Here is an 8,394-nt window from a genome sequence, read left to right on the forward strand (position 1 = left end):
CCGGCTTGTTCCCCTTTTATTTCAGTCCCTTCACAGTGACGAATAAAGAAAGGCTGCAATGGAGCCTTTCCCCAGCGTTTCCCTGGGGGTTAACTGTGGGCTGAAGCTCTGCGCTGGCGCTGCCCGAGGGTGAACATCCCTGCAGCCCCAAGGCCTTTGCTGTCCCCGTGTCCATTCCCTGTCCCCAGTCCCGCCCAAGGCCTTTGCTGTCCCCGTGTCCATTCCCTGTCCCCAGTCCCGCTCAGCTCTGGCAGCAGCAGAAGCCGCAGCTCAGTGGGCGCCGGCCCGGCCCAGCCGGGGCTCCCGGGCAGGAGCAGCAGCAGCACCGGCCCCTTCCCACCTGCTCCTGCCTCACTCCCAAGGGCTTTTTGCAGGTGAATTCTGGAGCAGAGCAACAACCACCCACACACAGCCCTGATTCCTCAGGGCCCGCCTGTGCTGCCCTGACCCAACCTTCAGGGAGAGAAAGGGTCGGGTTCCACTGCTGCTTTCAATCCTGTTTTGCTCACCCTGAGGTGGCAGCAGAAGGCTTTTCTTGCCTTTTTGTTGCCTTTGCCTTGGTAATTGTAGATCTTGGCTGCTCTCCGTCTTCTACTAGCCACTTGAATTTTATCTGTAAAACTGAAATTGTCTTTTTCAATCAGTGCTACTTTTTCAATCAGAGTGCTTTTGTGACAGGGAACTCAGGCTATATGTTGCAGGCATCATGATTTGCAGATTTGAAATGTTCACAAGTCCCTGAGCACAAAGTTGAGGAGAATTAAAGACACACAGGCCACTTTTGCAGTGCTCAAACACAGCCCTGTTGCTGGTGCTGCTGAAATAGAATCACAGAAGTTGCCTCTGGAGTGTCAAATGAAATGAAAAAATCCACCAGGAGAAAGAGAAACCAGAACTTCTCACCTTGCTTCATTGTTCCTTCTGAGCAGCAGCAGAAAATGGAAATGCCCAGAGGTATTTCCAGCTGCTGCTGGTCCCAGTGGGAGCCCAGCCTGCTGCCCAGCCCCAGCAGGATCCTGAGCCCAGCCCGGGCAGCTCCCGCAGTACGCGGGGCCGGGCCCAGAGCCCCGGGCACGGCCGCCCATTGTGGGGCAGCGGTGCAGGAGGAATGTCCTGCGGCCCAAACCTCCTGCTCCTGCCACACAGCGCCCAGCCTTCTCCCCTGCTCCTCCTTCCCAGCACGGCACAAATTCCAGCTCGGAGGAGGCTTCCCCAGAGAGGGCTCAGGCTCCTGTTTCAGCCTGAGTGTCCCTGCAGAGGAACAGGGCATCCTTCAGGCAGTTCCACAAGCTCAGGGTTCTCACTTCATGGGGAATCTGGCATGCAAATAGCCTTGCTATACAGGACAAAAGCAGAGGAAATGAACTGGAAATTATTAGGAAAAATTACCCTTCTTACAGACAAAGTTCATTCCCAGCATTTCTCCTTTTCTGATGATTTCAGTCACCTACTGAGAGGTCCAGCTTTTTCTGGTGCTTCTCATGAACTGATGGTACTTCTGATTTACACCAGTGCATGAGATGTAGAATCAGCTAAACTGAACACAGAAACAATCTCCCTCTGCCAGCCCATTTTCACATTCTAGGTAATTTTCAAGATGTCCATAGGGGTGTTGGAATGATTATCTACAACTCTACACTTGTGGCTGCAGGCTCTGGAGATTTCCTCGCATTCAGTCATGGTTGCATTCCCTAACAATTCCTGGTATCACCTCCTGTTTTCTTAGGTTAGAATGGAAACAATGAAAACCTTACCTATGGCAGAACTCTCCAGCCCACAAGGAAAAGAAATAACAAATTGCCAAGTTCTCAAAACCTTTGTCCTGCTTTGCTGCGAGAGTCATACTGCAGTTGGTGGCACATCTTGTGACAAAAGCTGCACCTCATTGTCCAGGAAAGGTTCTTAGAAAGAGCAAACAGGACGATGGAGAAGATTCTGGGAAAACTGAAACAACTTTTAAGAAATGAAATGAAAATGGAAAGAAACTCCAAGATGTTTTTCTATTTTTTTATGCTCCCCTTTTCCATCTTGCACTACTTCTCCATCCCATTAATTCCAAATGCATCTCAGCTCTAAGATCCATGACTTGACAAGTTTTAGACACTGCAAAATACCATGAGCTACCCACAGTTTGCCTTTCCTTTTTTTTCTTGGAAAGCCATGCTGGAGACACAAGTGCGGTGCTTGGGTCAGGTACAAGTTCTGCATTCAGGGAATGTGCTCAGACAGTGTTTGAGCCTCATCAGGGACAATGCACAGCAGCATCCAAGGGGATTTCTCTTCTACTGCGCAGGAGTCAAGACTCTGGATCTTGGCTCAACATTGCAAAGTTCCCATGTTTGGACAGACCCAAAGGCTGCCAGTAGGGAGAGAGGGGCTCGGCACAGGGGTGAGCGAGGAACGGACAAACAGACACGCGGACAAACGGCTCTGGCGCTTCAGTTTCAGCAGCAGCGGCAGCGGTCGCGGCAGGAGCAGCAGCAGCAGCAGCGAAAGAAGCAAAAGAAGCGGCTTTGTCGACTCGCTCTTGTTTATTCTCTCCCTCTCTCACAGTCCTGCACGCTCTCTCGCTCTCCCTCTCCCGCTGTCCCCTCCTCTCCCAGTCTCCCTCTCCCCGTTCCAGACCAGGCCATGCCCCCAGCCAGGGCTGCCCCGTCCCTGTCCCCGCCCGTCCCGCCGCACTCTCGCCTCCGCCCGGCTCTGGCCGTGCTGGCGGTGGCTCTGCTGGGCGGGCATCAGTGCCTGGGGCTGGGGCGGCATCGCCTCCCTTTGGCTCCCCCTGGCCTGAGCCCGGCCCGAGCTCCGCCGCTCGGCAGCGCGGCCGCCGGCCCCGAGCCGCCGCTGTCCCGTTCCAAAGAGCGAACGCCTGGGGCTGCCCGGCCCGGGGCGGCCGAGGGGCGCTGGGGGCCGTTCCTGGCCCCGGGCCGAGCGCTGACAGCCGCGTCTCGCCGGCAGGGAAGGCGCAGCAGGGCCTGAAGGAGCGGAACCGGCTGGGTTCGCTGCTGGGCCGCGGCGGCTGCGGCAGCGTCTGGGCGGTGACGCGGCTCTCGGACAGTGCCCGGGGAGTGGCGGGGCCGGCGGCGGGAGCGGGAGGAGGAGGAAAAGGAGGAGGAGGAAGAGGAGGAGGAGGAATTGTCAGGGTGTGGCGGCAAGGCGGTGAGCTCAGCCCGCTGCTGCCCCTTGCTCGCAGTGCCCATCGAATACGTGCCGCGGGATCGCATCCGGCACTGAGACAAGCTGGAGAGCGAGTGGGGCCAGTGGGTGAAGCCGGGGCGTGCCGGGCGGCGAGGAACCGGGTCCCATCAGGGTGGGAGCCACCGGGAGCCCTGCAGGGAGAGCGGGCGTGGGGTGAGCGGGGAATGCAGAGCGTTCTGGATGGGGTGAAGGGTCCCAGAGCCCTGGCACGGCCCAAGCCCGACTGAGATCGTGCCCCTGCAGATCGTGCTGCTGGCCATGTGCTGGTGTCATTCAGCTCCTGGAGTGGGTTGGGTTGAGCTGCCCAACAGCTTCTTGTTGGTGCTGGAGCGTCCAGAGCGGTGCCAGGACCTCTCGGGTTTGCTGGCGGAGCAGAGGTTGCTGCCGGAGCAGGAGGTGTGGGAGCTGTTCCGTCAGGTGCTGGAGGCCGTGAGGCTCTGCACCATCTGCGGGGTCCTGCACAGGGACATCAAAGCAGAGACCATCCTGCTCAACCTGGCCACTGGACAGCTGAAACTGATCGACTGTGGCTGTAGCACCTTCCTCCAAGACAGCCTACACCCCGTTTGTAGGTGAGCCCTCCTAGGGGATGCTCCCGGGCATCTCATGGCCCAGCCTGGGTGTAGCACCGGGGATTCCCCCTTTTGCAGCTGGGATGGGATTAATGCTTGAGACAAGTTGATTTGGGTGGGAGTGTGAGGGGGACCATCTCCCAGCCCTGCTGACAGCCTTCAGCACACACTCTGCCCTGGGCTGGCGCTGGAGCAGGAGCAGCCAGGCTGACAAAACCCCCGTGGGGTAGCAGAGAGGGGGGTCTGACCCCATGCCCCAGCCAGTTTGGTGTGCAGGCAAGAAAGGGCTTGAACTGCCCTGCTCCCCCTTTTTGCCTTGGCTTATTAACATCTTTTGGGGCCATGCAGGGAGAAGAATGGGTTTTCTCCACCACTGGGTGTGTTTTTGTTTTGTGTGTAGGGCCTTCCCAGGGTTTCTCCTGCCCTCTTCCAGCACCAGTGGATTCTTTTCCAACCCTGAGTTTGTACACAACTCCTAGGTGCTGGTGAGAGGACAGTGGGTCACACCCCGTGCCACTGGGGCAGCCCCACATGCCCAGGGATGCTGGGGCCAGGCTCTGGGAGCAGCAGCATCCCCCTGATGAACTCCATCTGTATTCCACAGGAACCCTATCCTACAGCCCGCCAGACTAGTTCCACCACCAACGCTACCACAGTGAGGCAGCAAAGATCTGGTCCCTGGGCCTCCTGCTGTCCCACCTGGTCATGGGGAAGCACCTGTTCAGGAGGGGCCAGGAGATCATCTGGGGATGGATCTTGTTCCCACGAGGACTTTCTCAAGGTGGATCCTCATCTCTGGGCACAGGGGAAATACCAGTGCTGGGAGACTGCAGCGGGCTCGTGAGCATCCTGCTCTGGCAGCTGCGGAGGAGGTGGCACATGTCCTGATCTCCTGCTCTCCTCCAAGCAGAGAATCCATGGGGAAGTTTAGACACAACCCTGGGCACACCCAGCATGGCCTGGCCACAGGAATGGGGGGAGCAACTTCTTCAGCTGATGATTTCTAGTTTCTCTCTTCAGAGTGCCAAGATGTTATTAAGAGTCATTTGTCCATGCAACCCTTGGACAGGCCGTCCTTAGAAGACCTTTTCTGGGATCCTTGGCTGCAGGGTGTTCATTTGCCCTAGAAGATGGGAGAGATCCTCGTGCGCATTTGGATCCAGGGGCCTGGCATGTATATGCTACACCCATCTCTTGGCAATCACTGGAAAAGCAAACCAGATGCTCCTGCAGGCCAAAGCATTGCAGTTAGGGACACACAGCCAGTTGGCAAGAACCCAAACTCTCCACAGTCCCAGCTGAACGCCTGGATCTCCACAGGATGTTTCGTTTGTCCCACTCTCCATTCCTTTTTGGCTGGAATTGTGCAGTTGCACTTTCTTCTTTCTCTAGAATGCCACAAATGGACAAAACCTGTCTGGAGGGCCATGTTCTTAAGGCAGTGCAGTCTGGAGCTGATGGATGGAGAATTGCCCTTCTGCACTTCCAAACCAAGCAAAAAGCCCTAAGTGAGACTTTGTTTAAGAACCCCCTGACAATTTCAAAGGGAATGTGCAGCTCATTCACAGGGTGAGAAGGAAGGGTCTTCTAAAAGATTTGAGCTATGACAGGATCTAGATTGCAAGTCCTGCTTGGAGCTGGCAGGGCACAAAGGAATTTCTTCTTGCTTCACACCAGTTTCACCACAGTTTAAAATAACAGTATTGGAAACAACCCCCCAAATCTTTTTAAAAAAAAACAACTGAGGCCAGTAAGATGCATCAATGCCATCAGCTCATTTACAAAGTAAATAATGGAGTTTCCCCTTTCAAAAGATCAGTTACCTCATAATTCAAAGTTACAGAAGATTTTTCACTGCACACTTAATTTTTGTTTTTCTCTTTCACGTTTTATAGACGATTTTTTTCTTTTATTTTTCCTTTTTCTTTTCCTTATAACAGCAGCTCCTGGCCCTGCAGGGCTGAGGCTTTTCCCCATTGCTGGGCACAGACTGATGGAGCAGCACTGCTGAACACAGGGACACACAGAGGGACCAGGAGCAGCTGCCTTTGCCCACCTGCAGTTCCAAGTTCCAAACTCTGAGCAGACAGGGCTGGAAGAGACTCGCAAGCTCCCTGTTTGCTGTGCTGCCCCACTTGTGCCCGGCCCAGCTCTGTGTGGGGCAGAGGGAGAACAAGGGGCAGCTCCCTCCCAGCCCCTGCCCAGGGACCACTCTGGCCCCTGGCTTGGGGCACTGTCAGCACCAGCTGCTCCAGCCACCACTTCTGCTGGCACTGACAGCAACACCCAAACTGTGGCTGATCCCGAGGGAGCAGCAGCAGTGCCTGGATCTGATCCCTGACTCTGGGCAGGGCTGGACAAATGACCCCACACAGCCACAACAGCAGCAGCAGCCCATGGACCTGACTTTCAGCACAGCCCCTGCCACTCTTCCCTCCCGTGTGCAGTGGTGTCACAGCAGCCTGGGGCACCTGGGAGCCCCCAGTGCCAGCAGCGACTAGAGTGGGCTCCTGGAGCTGTGCAGGGAACAAAGGTGGGGACTCCCTGTCCATGTGGAGCTTCCAGATGGAAAAGGCTGCTGTGAGCAGGCAGCTCCAAGGGCAGAGAAAGGAGGGGCTGGAGCCTTGATCTGTGCCAGTTCCACAGCCCTGGGCAGCAGCCACTGAGCACAGGGGGAACAGAGGGCACAGCAAGAGGGACAAAACCAGTCAAGGTCAGAGACTGGGAAGAGCCAGAGCTGGGAACAGCAGGAACAGCTGCTTCACTGCACCCTTGGAGAAAGCTCTTGGCTGGTTCAAAGTGCTGAAACGTGCGAAGGGCAGTTTTGCCCTCCCCGGCGCCAGAGACGTTCTGAGTCTGTACATCCACTGAGACGGGTGAAAGTTTCTTTGTCATCCGTGGCTGTTTTTTTCTTCTGTTGGGGAGTGTTTTTTTTCTTTGTGTGTTTGCTAAATAAACAGGTTTTTTCCACTTTTCCTCTGAGGAAATTCTTCCCAAACCCGGTGGAGGGGGGGGAAAAGTTTTGGGAGTTTGTTCTCTGGGGGGCTCCTTTTGCAGATTTCCCCCTAATTTTGTCCTAAACCAGGACAGACAGCTTCCCCCAGCTGATGTGTGCACGTGGGTGATGGCAGAGTCTGAGGGTAACTGCTGCTGTCTCTTAATCACTGCAGGGAATCTTTGGTAGTGATGGTTGGGTGCATTGCTGAGCTTCTCCCTTTTTGATCCTTTGCTGCTCTGAACTACAGTAAATGACACCGATTCTGAACTTGGTGTCTGTGTCTCTGCTGCTGACCCTGCCCACTGGTAAAACAAAGTTAGTGTGGTCTGGTCAGATCACCACAAAATGTTGCTTTTTAAATGTAAATGTTTGGAATCAGTCCTGTCCTAAATTCCCAGCTAGAGGGAAAACCTTCCCTAAAGTTCACTGGCTCTGGAGTGGGCTGAGTTCAGAGCACCATGAGAACAATGGGGAAGTCAGCTGAAAGAAGCTGAACCACTGCATGTATTAAAATATGGAAAAATGAAAAGAACTTGTGTGTTTGGGAAGATGAGGATGAATTTTGTTAACAGCATCCCAGAAACAGCACCAACAGAGAGAATGATTGCTGCCAAAATGCTCCCACATGGAGCAGCACAAAAGGTTTTTAATCTTGAGCTTGGATTCATTTGTGCAAAGGAAAGAGTAATAATATAATAAATAATTATATACATATATATAATAAAAATTTGATATATATATACTTTCACATGTATATAATGGCATTGTAAAATAATGCTCCAAATACTAATTTGTTAGCTTTGGCTGCTCAGGGATGTCACACTTTATACTCTACACAAAATGACTGACCAGGACCCAAACATCACTGAACTCTGTGAGATTTTATACAATGAATGAAAGAGAAAAGGATGAAATTGGCTGGTTTTATAGGGTTTGCTGACACTAGGATGGGGAATGCTTTGTCTGTTTCTATGAAGAATAAATGAGTAAGACTGCTGGGGCTTTTCATATACCATATACTATCCACAACCTGCAGTATTGATTGAACAGATGAAGGAGTTGTTAAAAGAGCAGTTGAAAAACTGAGGAGATGGGAATTTATTGCAATGAAAATCCCACCTCACGGATGTGCTCCATACCCTTAACAATGGGCCCACTGGAAAAATGGAAACCCCCTGGATGTGCATGGCTGCACCCAGTTTGAAAATACAGCCATGGACAGTGACACTGTGACTGCCTGGGAAATTATTCTGGGTGTGACGGCCCCTGACAGGGCCACCCCAGAGGCTGCAGGGCTGGACCTTTAGGCACTGGAATTAGTTAGGATAAATCAGAAGCAAATGAGAGCTATCAATACTGGAATAGGAATTCAGATTCCTCCAGGACACTTTGGTTTGGTAAATGCTCATTCGAGCTTGGCCTTGAAGTGTTCATGTTTTGGGAGGAGTAATGGGTGCAGATTATCAAGGAGGAATTTAAGCAATTCCATTAAACAATAGTGAACAATTGGATTAATAAATCTCATGGCAGGGTAGCACGATTATTGATATTGCAGTTTTTAAAACAACTGTGAAAAAAAAAAAAACCATCCACCTCAAATCACTGCTGTTCATGGAGATAAAGGGTTTG

The 8,394-nt window shown here is 53.0% G+C and overlaps 1 pseudogene; it reads left to right on the plus strand.

Annotated features, from left to right (window-relative positions):
- Nucleotides 1–2,631: 2,631 nt before the first annotated feature.
- Nucleotides 2,632–6,737, plus strand: LOC130266593 (serine/threonine-protein kinase pim-1-like; annotated as a pseudogene).
- Nucleotides 6,738–8,394: the final 1,657 nt, after the last annotated feature.

The sequence above is a fragment of the Oenanthe melanoleuca genome, unplaced genomic scaffold (genome assembly GCF_029582105.1).
Source record: "Oenanthe melanoleuca isolate GR-GAL-2019-014 unplaced genomic scaffold, OMel1.0 S096, whole genome shotgun sequence".
NCBI classification, from domain to species: domain Eukaryota; kingdom Metazoa; phylum Chordata; class Aves; order Passeriformes; family Muscicapidae; genus Oenanthe; species Oenanthe melanoleuca.